At 37.6% G+C, this 14,546-nt stretch overlaps 1 pseudogene across 1 annotated transcript in view; it reads right to left on the bottom strand.

Annotated features, from left to right (window-relative positions):
• The window catches only part of ptprjb.2 (protein tyrosine phosphatase receptor type Jb, tandem duplicate 2), a 53,621-nt pseudogene that overhangs the window by 23,974 nt on the left and 15,101 nt on the right, over nt 1-14,546 (bottom strand). The window contains exons 5-14 of the transcript XR_014893258.1: nt 9,141-9,162; nt 8,809-9,009; nt 8,411-8,668; nt 6,863-7,123; nt 6,249-6,497; nt 4,648-4,959; nt 4,077-4,397; nt 2,527-2,787; nt 1,902-2,153; nt 354-614 (exon numbers count right to left, since the gene is read on the bottom strand). The product of XR_014893258.1 is annotated as a protein tyrosine phosphatase receptor type Jb, tandem duplicate 2 (transcript). The remainder of the gene's footprint in view (nt 1-353; nt 615-1,901; nt 2,154-2,526; nt 2,788-4,076; nt 4,398-4,647; nt 4,960-6,248; nt 6,498-6,862; nt 7,124-8,410; nt 8,669-8,808; nt 9,010-9,140; nt 9,163-14,546) is intronic.

Here is a 14,546-nt window from a genome sequence, read left to right as displayed (position 1 = left end):
AGTACATGAGGAGGAACAAGAAAACAAAAGAACTGCTGAGCCAAGAACAATAAGCAGTGACTGCAACAGGTAAGAACCAAGAGGACTGAATTAAGAAAGACCTGAGAGGATATGTGAATAAATCATAAAATTCTTTTTAACAAAAAACCCATGTCACACATGAATAAAAAGTGTTTTTAGATTTGAAGTCTTTCAAGTCACAATAATTTCTATAATTTTTGAAGTAACTGCTTCACTAGAAAAAAAACTATCCTAAAAAGTTGACAAATAATAAACTACAAGATAAAATGAAACAGTGACACAGTACAGAGCACGAGACCCCAGATCAGAAATGGTCATACTCTTCATCTTACTTGTGTATTGAGAAAGTGTTGCTACGTCACTTTGTGTACTGTTATCTCCAGCCACTGCTGTGACAGTGAAAGTGTAGTTCACTCCAGGAGTCAGCTCAGTGACATTTACTTTAGTTTCAGTCACAGTCTTATTCATGTTTATTGTTCCATCTGTCCACTCTACTCTATAGAATGACCTTTGACCCTGTGGCTCAGTCCAGTTCAGAAATATAGAGGACGTCCTGGTTTCACTGACAGTAAGATCATTCACTTTTTCAGGTTCTGTGTGTTACAGAGAGGAAGATGCAAAAACACGAAAACTGACAAATATATTTTAAAATTAGAAAATGACACCATCAAATATGAAGCAAATTTAGTAAAGAACACCTAAGGGACAGCATTTGAAAAACACTGATTACAAATTCATTCAGATGTTGAATTCCTGCATATCTTATGTGTATACAGTAAAATTAACTCTGCAGCTCTCATAGTTTTTCGTTTCAGTGACAATGAGATCCCTGACTAATTTAGGCTCTGTGAGTAGAGGGTAATTGCATGAGAAGTCAATTCTATTCAATTTTATCTTCTTTAAATAGAGCCAAATTAGTTAGCTCAAAGCACTTTAGTAAAGACCCTACACTAAAAGAGAGAAAACGGCAACAATCAAACAGCCTCCTTTGTGCACTTGGCGACTGTAGGGAGGTAAAACTCCCTTTTAACAGGAAGAAACCTCCAGCAGAAACAGGCTCAGGTAGTGGCAACCATCTGCCACCTTAAAGGCCTGTGTTACATACAACACTAATAGAGACAGATTGATCATTTTTTAGACTGAATCATTAATTCATTGTAGAATTTATTTGAGCAAAAAATGCATGGGAATTCCTGCACATCCTGTTTGTATACAGTGAAATTAACTCTGCAGCTCCCGTAGTTTGCTCATCACCAGCCACTGCAGAAACTCTAAATCTGTACTGCATACAGGCAGTTAGTGCACTGATGGTTATTTATGTGTTATTCACACTGTGATTCTCATTTAAATGTCTATCTGTCCACTCTACAAGATAGAAGCAGCTGTTTCCCTCTGCTTCAGTCCACTTCAGTGATACAGAGGACGTTGTGAAAGCAGTAACACTGAGTAATCTGACTACTTCAGGCTCTGTAAGGGAGAAGTCACTACATGGGTAACAATTAAAATATTGGCTCAAGTCTTCTCCGTCTCAAAGTTACAGTAAAAACACACGAGCAGCAACATGCTGACCCTGTAACATTTCATGCAGCTGGAAGTTCAGAGGAAGCTCTAAACTAGACATACAAAAGAAATGCAAACCATTATTGGAGCTGTTACTCAAACACAGAGTGAGCACAACTACAGCTGTTATATGAGGACACATCGGTGAGAGATCCAACCTTCTCACTTCAAAGGGCTTCTTCTTCTACATCTGGATTTCTTCTTCTACTTTCCTTTCAATTTAACTTATCTTATGATGATAGAAGACTCCTTATTTTACCAGATATTCTCAGCAGACAGTCACTAATTCACAGTATGAAAACATGTAAATGCTCGCTTACTTGTGTAGTTGGTGACAGTAGCACTCTGTCCTTCAGTATAATTATCATCACCAGCCACTGCAGTGACATTTATTTCATACTGGACACCAGCAGTCAGGTTAAAAATATTATAAAATGTCTCATTGACATTTACAGAGAAGTTTGTCCACTGTACTTTATAGAAGAAGCTGTTTCCCACTGGTTTAGTCCAGCTCACAAAAATTGCCGATGTTGTGACGTTAACAACAGAGAGACTCGTGACTACTTCAGGCTCTATGAGTGGAGAGTACATGAGGAGGAACAAGAAAACAAAAGAACTGCTGAGCCAAGAACAATAAGCAGTGACTGCAACAGGTAAGAACCAAGAGGACTGAATTAAGAAAGACCTGAGAGGATATGTGAATAAATCAAAAACTTAATTTGGTAAAAAACAAACAAACTTGTCACTCATGGACAAAAAGTGCTTTTAGATTTGAAGTCTTCCTGTAAAAAGGATTTCATTAATTTTTGAAGTAACTGCTTCACTAGAAAAAAAAAACTGTCCTAAAAAGTTGACAAATAATAAACTACAAGATAAAAAATGAAACAGTGACACAGTACAGAGCACGAGACCCCAGATCAGAAATGGTCATACTCTTCATCTTACTTGTGTATTGAGAAAGTGTTGCTACGTCACTTTGTGTACTGTTATCTCCAGCCACTGCTGTGACAGTGAAAGTGTAGTTCACTCCAGGAGTCAGCTCAGTGACATTTACTTTAGTTTCAGTCACAGTCTTATTCATGTTTATTGTTCCATCTGTCCACTCTACTCTATAGAATGACCTTTGACCCTGTGGCTCAGTCCAGTTCAGAAATATAGAGGACGTCCTGGTTTCACTGACAGTAAGATCATTCACTTTTTCAGGTTCTGTGTGTTACAGAGAGGAAGATGCAAAAACACGAAAACTGACATAAATATATTTTAAAATTAGAAAATGACACCATCAAATATGAAGCAAATTTAGTAAAGAACACCTAAGGGACAGCATTTGAAAAACATTGATATCAAATTCATTCAGATGTTGAATTCCTGCATATCTTATGTGTATACAGTAAAATTAACTCTGCAGCTCTCATAGTTTTTCGTTTCAGTGACAATGAGATCCCTGACTAATTTAGGCTCTGTGAGTAGAGGGTAATTGCATGAGAAGTCAATTCTATTCAATTTTATCTTCTTTAAATAGAGCCAAATTAGTTAGCTCAAAGCACTTTAGTAAAGACCCTACACTAAAAGAGAGAAAACGGCAACAATCAAACAGCCTCCTTTGTGCACTTGGCGACTGTAGGGAGGTAAAACTCCCTTTTAACAGGAAGAAACCTCCAGCAGAAACAGGCTCAGGTAGTGGCAACCATCTGCCACCTTAAAGGCCTGTGTTACATACAACACTAATAGAGACAGATTGATCATTTTTTAGACTGAATCATTAATTCATTGTAGAATTTATTTGAGCAAAAAATGCATGGGAATTCCTGCACATCCTGTTTGTATACAGTGAAATTAACTCTGCAGCTCCCGTAGTTTGCTCATCACCAGCCACTGCAGAAACTCTAAATCTGTACTGCATACAGGCAGTTAGTGCACTGATGGTTATTTATGTGTTATTCACACTGTGATTCTCATTTAAATGTCTATCTGTCCACTCTACAAGATAGAAGCAGCTGTTTCCCTCTGCTTCAGTCCACTTCAGTGATACAGAGGACGTTGTGAAAGCAGTAACACTGAGTAATCTGACTACTTCAGGCTCTGTAAGGGAGAAGTCACTACATGGGTAACAATTAAAATATCAGCTCAAGTCTTCTCCGTCTCAAAGTTACAGTAAAAACACACGAGCAGCAACATGCTGACCCTGTAACATTTCATGCAGCTGGAAGTTCAGAGGAAGATCTAAACTAGACGTACAAAAGAAATGCAAACCATTATTGGAGCTGTTACTCAAACACAGAGTGAGCACAACTACAGCTGTTATATGAGGACACATCGGTGAGAGATCCAACCTTCTCACTTCAAAGGGCTTCTTCTTCTACATCTGGATTTCTTCTTCTACTTTCCTTTCAATTTAACTTATCTTATGATGATAGAAGACTCCTTATTTTACCAGATATTCTCAGCAGACAGTCACTAATTCACAGTATGAAAACATGTAAATGCTCGCTTACTTGTGTAGTTGGTGACAGTAGCACTCTGTCCTTTAGTAGAACCATCACCAGCCACTGCAGTGACATTTATTTCATACTGGACACCAGCAGTCAGGTTAATAATATTATAAAATGTCTCATTGACATTTACAGAGGAGTTTGTCCACTGTACTTTATAGAAGAAGCTGTTTCCCACTGGTTTAGTCCAGCTCACAAAAATTGACGATGTTGTGACGTTAACAGCAGAGAGACTCATGACTACTTCAGACTCTATGAGTGGAGAGTACATGAGGAGGAACAAGAAAACAAAAGAACTGCTGAGCCAAGAACAATAAGCAGTGACTGCAACAGGTAAGAACCAAGAGGACTGAATTAAGAAAGACCTGAGAGGATATGTGAATAAATCAAAAACTTAATTTGGTAAAAAACAAACAAACTTGTCACTCATGGACAAAAAGTGCTTTTAGATTTGAAGTCTTCCTGTAAAAAGGATTTCATTAATTTTTGAAGTAACTGCTTCACTAGAAAAAAAAAACTGTCCTAAAAAGTTGACAAATAATAAACTACAAGATAAAAAATGAAACAGTGACACAGTACAGAGCACGAGACCCCAGATCAGAAATGGTCATACTCTTCATCTTACTTGTGTATTGAGAAAGTGTTGCTACGTCACTTTGTGTACTGTTATCTCCAGCCACTGCTGTGACAGTGAAAGTGTAGTTCACTCCAGGAGTCAGCTCAGTGACATTTACTTTAGTTTCAGTCACAGTCTTATTCATGTTTATTGTTCCATCTGTCCACTCTACTCTATAGAATGACCTTTGACCCTGTGGCTCAGTCCAGTTCAGAAATATAGAGGACGTCCTGGTTTCACTGACAGTAAGATCATTCACTTTTTCAGGTTCTGTGTGTTACAGAGAGGAAGATGCAAAAACACGAAAACTGACATAAATATATTTTAAAATTAGAAAATGACACCATCAAATATGAAGCAAATTTAGTAAAGAACACCTAAGGGACAGCATTTGAAAAACATTGATATCAAATTCATTCAGATGTTGAATTCCTGCATATCTTATGTGTATACAGTAAAATTAACTCTGCAGCTCTCATAGTTTTTCATTTCAGTGACAATGAGATCCCTGACTAATTTAGGCTCTGTGAGTAGAGGGTAATTGCATGAGAAGTCAATTCTATTCAATTTTATCTTCTTTAAATAGAGCCAAATTAGTTAGCTCAAAGCACTTTAGTAAAGACCCTACACTAAAAGAGAGAAAATGGCAACAATCAAACAGCCTCCTTTGTGCACTTGGCGACTGTAGGGAGGTAAAACTCCCTTTTAACAGGAAGAAACCTCCAGCAGAATCAGGCTCAGGTAGTGGCAACCATCTGCCACCTTAAAGGCCTGTGTTACATACAACACTAATAGAGACAGATTGATCATTTTTTAGACTGAATCATTAATTCATTGTAGAATTTATTTGAGCAAAAAATGCATGGGAATTCCTGCACATCCTGTTTGTATACAGTGAAATTAACTCTGCAGCTCCCGTAGTTTGCTCATCACCAGCCACTGCAGAAACTCTAAATCTGTACTGCATACAGGCAGTTAGTGCACTGATGGTTATTTATGTGTTATTCACACTGTGATTCTCATTTAAATGTCTATCTGTCCACTCTACAAGATAGAAGCAGCTGTTTCCCTCTGCTTCAGTCCACTTCAGTGATACAGAGGACGTTGTGAAAGCAGTAACACTGAGTAATCTGACTACTTCAGGCTCTGTAAGGGAGAAGTCACTACATGGGTAACAATTAAAATATTGGCTCAAGTCTTCTCCGTCTCAAAGTTACAGTAAAAACACACGAGCAGCAACATGCTGACCCTGTAACATTTCATGCAGCTGGAAGTTCAGAGGAAGATCTAAACTAGACGTACAAAAGAAATGCAAACCATTATTGGAGCTGTTACTCAAACACAGAGTGAGCACAACTACAGCTGTTATATGAGGACACATCGGTGAGAGATCCAACCTTCTCACTTCAAAGGGCTTCTTCTTCTACATCTGGATTTCTTCTTCTACTTTCCTTTCAATTTAACTTATCTTATGATGATAGAAGACTCCTTATTTTACCAGATATTCTCAGCAGACAGTCACTAATTCACAGTATGAAAACATGTAAATGCTCGCTTACTTGTGTAGTTGGTGACAGTAGCACTCTGTCCTTTAGTAGAACCATCACCAGCCACTGCAGTGACATTTATTTCATACTGGACACCAGCAGTCAGGTTAGTAATGATCTTAAACGTGTCACTGACATTTACAGAGAAGTTTGTCCACTGTACTTTATAGAAGAAGCTGTTTCCCACTGGTTTAGTCCAGCTCACAGAAATTGCCGATGTTGTGACGTTAACAACAGAGAGACTCGTGACTACTTCAGGCTCTATGAGTGGAGAGTACATGAGGAGGAACAAGAAAACAAAAGAACTGCTGAGCCAAGAACAATAAGCAGTGACTGCAACAGGTAAGAACCAAGAGGACTGAATTAAGAAAGACCTGAGAGGATATGTGAATAAATCATAAAATTCTTTTTAACAAAAAACCCATGTCACACATGAATAAAAAGTGTTTTTAGATTTGAAGTCTTTCAAGTCACAATAATTTCTATAATTTTTGAAGTAACTGCTTCACTAGAAAAAAAACTATCCTAAAAAGTTGACAAATAATAAACTACAAGATAAAATGAAACAGTGACACAGTACAGAGCACGAGACCCCAGATCAGAAATGGTCATACTCTTCATCTTACTTGTGTATTGAGAAAGTGTTGCTACGTCACTTTGTGTACTGTTATCTCCAGCCACTGCTGTGACAGTGAAAGTGTAGTTCACTCCAGGAGTCAGCTCAGTGACATTTACTTTAGTTTCAGTCACAGTCTTATTCATGTTTATTGTTCCATCTGTCCACTCTACTCTATAGAATGACCTTTGACCCTGTGGCTCAGTCCAGTTCAGAAATATAGAGGACGTCCTGGTTTCACTGACAGTAAGATCATTCACTTTTTCAGGTTCTGTGTGTTACAGAGAGGAAGATGCAAAAACACGAAAACTGACAAATATATTTTAAAATTAGAAAATGACACCATCAAATATGAAGCAAATTTAGTAAAGAACACCTAAGGGACAGCATTTGAAAAACACTGATTACAAATTCATTCAGATGTTGAATTCCTGCATATCTTATGTGTATACAGTAAAATTAACTCTGCAGCTCTCATAGTTTTTCGTTTCAGTGACAATGAGATCCCTGACTAATTTAGGCTCTGTGAGTAGAGGGTAATTGCATGAGAAGTCAATTCTATTCAATTTTATCTTCTTTAAATAGAGCCAAATTAGTTAGCTCAAAGCACTTTAGTAAAGACCCTACACTAAAAGAGAGAAAACGGCAACAATCAAACAGCCTCCTTTGTGCACTTGGCGACTGTAGGGAGGTAAAACTCCCTTTTAACAGGAAGAAACCTCCAGCAGAAACAGGCTCAGGTAGTGGCAACCATCTGCCACCTTAAAGGCCTGTGTTACATACAACACTAATAGAGACAGATTGATCATTTTTTAGACTGAATCATTAATTCATTGTAGAATTTATTTGAGCAAAAAATGCATGGGAATTCCTGCACATCCTGTTTGTATACAGTGAAATTAACTCTGCAGCTCCCGTAGTTTGCTCATCACCAGCCACTGCAGAAACTCTAAATCTGTACTGCATACAGGCAGTTAGTGCACTGATGGTTATTTATGTGTTATTCACACTGTGATTCTCATTTAAATGTCTATCTGTCCACTCTACAAGATAGAAGCAGCTGTTTCCCTCTGCTTCAGTCCACTTCAGTGATACAGAGGACGTTGTGAAAGCAGTAACACTGAGTAATCTGACTACTTCAGGCTCTGTAAGGTAGAAGTCACTACATGGGTAACAATTAAAATATTGGCTCAAGTCTTCTCTGTCTCAAAGTTACAGTAAAAACACACGAGCAGCAACATGCTGACCCTGTAACATTTCATGCAGCTGGAAGTTCAGAGGAAGATCTAAACTAGACGTACAAAAGAAATGCAAACCATTATTGGAGCTGTTACTCAAACACAGAGCGAGCACAACTACAGCTGTTATATGAGGACACATCGGTGAGAGATCCAACCTTCTCACTTCAAAGGGCTTCTTCTTCTACATCTGGATTTCTTCTTCTACTTTCCTTTCAATTTAACTTATCTTATGATGATAGAAGACTCCTTATTTTACCAGATATTCTCAGCAGACAGTCACTAATTCACAGTATGAAAACATGTAAATGCTCGCTTACTTGTGTAGTTGGTGACAGTAGCACTCTGTCCTTCAGTATGATTATCATCTGCCACTGCAGTGACATTTATTTCATACTGGACACCAGCAGTCAGGTTAGTAATGATCTTAAACGTGTCACTGACAGTTACAGGGGCACTTGTTCCTCCATCTGTCCACTGTACTTTATAGAAGGAGCTGTTTCCCACTGGTTTAGTCCAGCTCACAAACATAGAGGATGTTGTGATATCAGTGACTGTTAAACTGACCGTTTCTGGCTCTGTGAATTAGAGATACGTCAACAGGAAACAAATCAGTTCATCATATTCTCATTATTGGTTATAAACTAATATTAACATCACTATCATCCAACTCACAGAATCATTAGTTTATATATTTAAGAAAAATAAAATGACTTACTTGTTGCGATGTTTGACACATTGCAGGAGCCTGAACAGTTTAAGACAATGTGATAGACAGCTCCAGGAGTCAGACCAGTTATTAAACCTTTTTCAGACATATTACCGCCAACTGTTAAGCTGCAGTTTGAGTCAAGTTGAAATTTGACATCTGCTGTTGTTGTGGTGGTTGTTATATTTAAGGTTCCTGTTGCACAATTTGCTAAAAAGAAGAACAAGAAAACCAAGACATTCAAGACAACAGTGAGAAATTCACAAAACTTCAGTTTTGAGCTATAAAAAGTCAAAATATTAAACAGAGAGCACATGAATAAATGAGGAACCAGTACTTACAGATATTTTGTGCTTGGGTGCTCTGCAGAGATTAACACAGAAAAAAACAAGGTAAATCATTTTTACACCAGCAGAGGTCAGCATTTAGTTTTGAACAGATTCAAAGCATCAAAACCAACCAGCTGTTCGATGTCACAGGTCACTGCTGAAATTCAAAGCTGGATGTGTATGCAGGATTTTTTTGTTCCTTCTGCGTGAAAGGAGAGTGAACCTGCTATCAGGTCAAACCAGCCAAAACATGATTTGACCTGATGGCAGCGTCAAGCTGTTTCTCGACCAGAATTCCTTGCAAATCACACTCATGTGGGGAATTATTTCATCTGTACATTTTCCTACACATAATGTGTAAGTGTTCAGGAACCAGAAATTAAATTAGAAACCTCAAAATGTTTACACACAGATCTGTTTAGGTATCACATTTTCTATTTTGATGGTTAAAAAAAAACACACAAAAGCTCAGTAGCGTGTGATAAAGTTTCACTGTAACAGCTGAAAAGAACACGATTTTGTGCTAGTTAGTACAAACAAGGAAGTAGACTCCGCTAATAACTAACCATCTCTAATCCTTCAACAGCCTTGAAGGTACGAAGAAATGTGGGGAACTGCTGTTCTGAATATTGTTCTTCCTCCTCCTTGGATTTCATGATGATATCTGATTCCTCGGGGATAAAGTAAAGCTGCTCACAGCATATATAAATACAACATGCACGTCAGCTTTGTATTTCATCTGTATCCTGGTATCGAGCCAAATACCAAGCTTTGATTCCACATTACTTATTAGCCAAAATTTAAATAGCTCACAGTTACTTGCTGATATGTTACCTTTCAAACTGTTTCCCACTCAGCTAAATATTAAACTCATGGCATCATAGCTCAAACCTGCATCATTGTCTCCCTCACAAGGCTCACAGATATGGCCAATTATTAACTTCTAATAATGGCGGAACAGACCTTAAAGCACAATGTTTTAGTGTTCAGTTTAGCAAGTTTTTCAGTCAACTAGTGACAATTTTGGAAGCCATAATGCAATGAAATGATATTGTTCTAACCTAGTTATGAACTACACTAGTAAACTTACTAATTTAAACATTCAGATGCTGAAAGCAGAGGAAATATGTTTTTTTTTCAGTTAAAGAGGCTTTAGATTTGTTTTTTGTTTGACGTCTGTTTATATGGTTTGATTTGTGAATATATTGTTCTTGACTGCACAATGAACCTATTTGCTTTTAGGTTTTTCTTCACTATGTGAATATTTACCCTGCAAAAAAATCATAACAGTTTCTTTCTGTTTTCACCGATCGTGACCCTTTTTTACATTCAGTCCAATAATGAGCACAGCTGTCTCATGATCTTTGGTTCTTGGTCACTTGAACAACTTAAAATGCTGACTGACTCCAAACTTGATTATTTGAGAATGAAGTGGCCTGATAAAACACACAGGAGAAAATTGAAACTACTCATTTCCAAGTTCCAGATACTCAGTAAAATGCTGGCAAAATGCTACATGTTTTACAGAACAATTTAAAACCAGACAGACTTAACCAGAGAGACTTTATTAATCCCAGAGGGAATCTTCACGAAGATAAACACGTTCTAAAGACATATAACCTGATCACAGGTCTTTCTTTAAACTACAAGCTTTGTTCAGCCGATCATACACACATTTATACAAGCACTTTTCTAAACCATTCACGCACAAACTCACACCCCGATAGATGCATTAGAGGCAACTCAGGCTCAGAATAAGGTTCTTTCATAATTGTAAACGACAGTCATGGTCGCTGCAAATCATTTCAGCAAGTATTTTATTGCATCTGCCACAGAATTATGAGGTGAATCTTTGTGGTTTTATGATATGATAGTAAAGGTTTGTTGAAATATTTACTAACTGTAGCCACAAGTCACATGTAAAAGTACATTTATAGTAGCAAAGTGGGTAACTAAAAAAATGATTAGATCACAAACAAAGTGAGAGGCAAATGACAGTTTAGCGTTTGACTGTCTGTCTCTTCAACATACAACGATATTTCTTTACTACCTATCATCTAAATTAGAAATGCATCTGTGTGAGTATTTCCTTATTTATTCAAAAAAGCAGTTGTGCCATAAAACTGATAAACATCCTTGTAAATGTTTATCATATAACACAAGATAAATATTTAGGTTTTATTTTAGAAAAGACATCACATTAAAAAGATGGGTTAACGTACACAAATTCAGTGACTGTTACAATGTTAAAACCAATCAAATCCCTTTATTTTTAAAATTCCAAATCCCTTTGTGATACCATGACATTTTCATCCTTGTGGTATTCTTGGTAAATAAAATATTTTAAGTTTGGAGAACTCACTTCTCTAATATTGTACAGTGGGTTGCAAAACTATTTGCCCCCCTTGAACTTTTCCACATTTTGCCACATTACAGCCACAAACATGAATCAATTTTATTGGAATTCCACGTGAAAGACCAACACAAAGTGGTGCACACGTGAGAAGTGGAACAAAAATCATACATGATTCCAAACATTTTTTTTTACAAATAAATAACTGCAAAGTGGGGTGTGCGTAATTATTCAGCCCCCTTTGGTCTGAGTGCAGTCAGTTGCCCATAGACATTGCCTGATGAGTGCTAATGACTAAATAGAGTGCACCTGTGTGTAATCTAATGTCAGTACAAATACAGCTGCTCTGTGACGGCCTCGGAGGTTGTCTAAGAGAATATTGGGAGCAACAACAACATGAAGTCCAAAGAACACACCACACAGGTCAGGGATAAAGTTACTGAGAAATTTAAAGCAGGCTTAGGCCTCAAAAAGATTTCCCAAGCCTTGAACATCCCACGGAGCACTGTTCAAGCGATCATTCAGAAATGGAAGGAGTATGGCACAACTGTAAACCTACCAAGACAAGGCCGTCCTCCTAAACTCACAGGCTGAACAAGGAGAGCGCTGATCAGAAATGCAGCCAAGAGGCCCATGGTGACTCTGGACGAGCTGCAGAGCTCTACAGCTCAGGTGGGGGAATCTGTCCATAGGACAACTATTAGTCGTGCACTGCACAACGTTGGTCTTTATGGAAGAGTGGCAAGAAGAAAGCCATTGTTAACAGAAAACCATATGAAGTCCCGTTTGCAGTTTGCCACAAGCCATGTGGGGGACACAGCAAACATGTGAAGAAGGTGCTCTGGTCAGATGAGACCAAAATGGAACTTTTTAGCCAAAATACAAAACGTTATGTGTGGCCGCTGCTTTGCAAAGAAGAAAGGGCAAGGATTTCAGTCTGTAGATGTGCAAAGCTGGTAGAGACAGACCCTAAAAGACTGGCAGCTGGAATTGCAGCAAAAGGTGGTTCTACAAAGTATTGACTCAGGGGGCTGAATAATTACACACACCCCACTTTGCAGTGATTTATTTATAAAAAGTTTTTGGAATCATGTATGATTTTCGTTCCACTTCTCACGTGTGCACCACTTTGTGTTGGTCTTTCACGTGGAATTCCAATAAAATTGATTCATGTTTGTGGCTGTAATGTGACAAAATATGGAAAAGCTCAGGGGGGCCGAATACTTTTGCAAGCCACTGTAAACAATGTGTTAGTTGCAAATTTTTCTGAATATTGCACCTTCTGAAAAACTTTATTCAGCTTTGGTGACAACAAACCACCAGATCTGTTGAGACTAATTTGCAGCGTTTGCAAAATTATTAATATTTTAAACATTTTCTGTCTTGACTATGTCCATCAGACTCAGTCAGTCCTTAGTGTCAAAAGTTGTATTTTACATTCTCATAAATTGCTAGTTAAGTGCACATTTTTATTTTATTAGCCACGACTTAATATATATATACTTCTCTCTTTCTTAAATTTGTAAATATTGAATCATAGTATGCTAATAATGGGTCAAACAATTGAAAATCATCAGACTAGGAATCTTAAAAAAATCCATCCCAGTTTTCAAAGTCGCCCCATTCACCTGCCGATACACATGAGCAACCCACCCATTACCGTTTCCTTTTCTATTCACAGTGACCCTGCCCCTTTTCAGTCCTCTTTGCTAGTGTTCTTGTTTCTGAAGAACAAAGGTTTCGCACACTGACGTCAAAGTTAAAGGTTTCAAAAGCCTCACGATCAGATGGAGGGTGTTAACGTATTATTAAAGCTACTTTTGGCTGCTCCCTTATTCACAAAGGGTCGCCACATGTGGATGTTTGATTTTTACGCCAGATGGCCTTCTGGCGCACCCTAAAAAGGATTTGTGTCTCCCCCCAGGATCTAATATATAAACATTCAGTAAAGCCTGACTTGTCTGATGTTCTTTTATTTAGTTTTTTTTTTTTTTTACAATGCTCAGTAAACAATATTTTAAAGCTGCAACTATTTTCTTTTTGACCTAAACCCAAAGACTAACTACCCAACCAACCACTACACTAGGTCATGTAGTGTGAAATGAAAACTCAAGTAAGCTGGGTGGATTTTGCACTTTAACAGGAAGAACAGAGTGTATGAGGAAGTATATATATGTGCATGACTACACTTCTGCTGTTTCTGCCTAACAGGACAAACACTCTGAGAGAGTGTTAATGTTTTAAGCATCTCTAATTTAGTGACATTTTTCCACCACAGGTAGTTTGTTAGTAATAGAAAAGCATTCCACACCATGCTAATGTTGGGGTTGGGTTTGGACAACCTGTTTAGATAAACTCTTTAGATAAACAGTGATCTTGTGCCAACACTGAGAGTCTTTTAACTTTGTATCTTTCTGTACAATTGCCATGACTTTAAGTTTATACTGAAATGTTTCTTTTTCAGCCATACTACATGTTAGGACGCCATGAAGAATCTCTAAAGTCTGCATTCTCTGGATGTACTTCATAATGCCACTGGGGGTCACCAAAGTTACACATTAACAGATCACCTTAAAAATGATCTTAGAACAAATTTGAGTTTAAATGGCTTTATGAATTAGATTTAGATAAGATTATTTGAATTTGGCATGTTACCATGGTGCTGTTGAGGGGTGGGGATTACTGACTAAATGTCCCACTTGGAGCTCATGTTAAAAACCAAGTTTTTAATGTTAGTAACCCAAAAAAGTTCACTTTTAAAAAAAGACATGGAAGAGAAGGAAGAGGCCCTTAAGAAAATGGAACACGTAGAGTTTTATAATAGTGGGTGAAAGCCCTTCAGCTGTTTTAGATGGACACCAGAGATGCTACAAATAGGACTTTGTGGTAATACAAATATTAAGAAGTACTTTTGAATAGGCGGTTTGTACTTTAAAATATGTTTTCAATGCCCTGGTACAGTAAGTAAATGTAGTAAACACATGTTAAACTGTGTTAAGTAAAACGAAAACGAAAAACTGAACTTCTTCCAGCATCAGAAGAATATGGTAAAGGTCACATACCAT

The sequence above is a fragment of the Mchenga conophoros genome, linkage group LG7, assembly GCF_057382185.1.
Source record: "Mchenga conophoros isolate Kocher_MC1m ecotype Shallow Benthic linkage group LG7, M_conophoros_male_GT1.1, whole genome shotgun sequence".
Lineage (NCBI taxonomy): Eukaryota > Metazoa > Chordata > Actinopteri > Cichliformes > Cichlidae > Mchenga > Mchenga conophoros.
Note: the sequence above shows the minus strand (reverse complement) of the source record. Positions and strands in the feature narration are given on the sequence as shown.